The 673-nt window shown below is 30.9% G+C and overlaps 1 non-coding gene across 1 annotated transcript; it reads left to right on the top strand.

Annotated features, from left to right (window-relative positions):
* The first annotated feature begins 337 nt into the window (after positions 1 to 337).
* Positions 338 to 392, top strand: LOC139371717 (U7 small nuclear RNA). The gene has a single exon (XR_011627397.1). It is a non-coding gene; the product is annotated as a U7 small nuclear RNA (small nuclear RNA).
* The last annotated feature ends 281 nt before the right edge of the window (positions 393 to 673 follow it).

Raw genomic sequence — 673 nt, 5'->3', positions numbered from 1 at the left:
GTAGATGGTAGACCCACATTACATTGTTTTACTTATATATAAATGTATAGAATTATGTAGTAAACTGTAGTATACTCTAGAATACTATGCTACACACTGTAGTATCCCACAATCGTCTAGTGCTTACTATAGCATTTTGTAGCATACTGTAAGAATACTACTGTATTATCCTGAGAATAACTCTGCATTTAAACACTACAGAAATGTCTACAAAAACACCACCCAGGAGTGAGAAACCTATATGTCAAGCATAGACCATATATTGTGTTCTCTACAGGTTAGAGAAAAAAGTAGAAGTAACTCTCCATTCAGACGCAGTCCTACCTACAGATTAAGAAAACGTTGCTCTTTTAGTGTTTGTCCAGCAGGTTTTCTCAAGGAGAAAGACCCCACTTCTATGTCAAAGATAGTAAAATAAAAACATTACTGCAGTAAATACTACAGAAATGTCGGCAAAAACAATACAGTAATTACTATAGTATATACTATAGTTTTTTAACAATAGTAATACAACAGTATTTATACTTTAGTAAATACTGCAGTATACTACAGTAAAGTCTGCAAAAACACTACAGTAATTAGTATAGTATATACTATAGTTTTTTTTAACAATAGTAATACAACAGTATTTATACTTAGTAAATACTACAGTATACTACAGTAAAAATGGCAA

The sequence above is a fragment of the Oncorhynchus clarkii genome, chromosome 17, assembly GCF_045791955.1.
Source record: "Oncorhynchus clarkii lewisi isolate Uvic-CL-2024 chromosome 17, UVic_Ocla_1.0, whole genome shotgun sequence".
In the NCBI taxonomy this organism is placed as follows: domain Eukaryota; kingdom Metazoa; phylum Chordata; class Actinopteri; order Salmoniformes; family Salmonidae; genus Oncorhynchus; species Oncorhynchus clarkii.
This window is presented reverse-complemented; position numbering and strand designations above follow the sequence as displayed.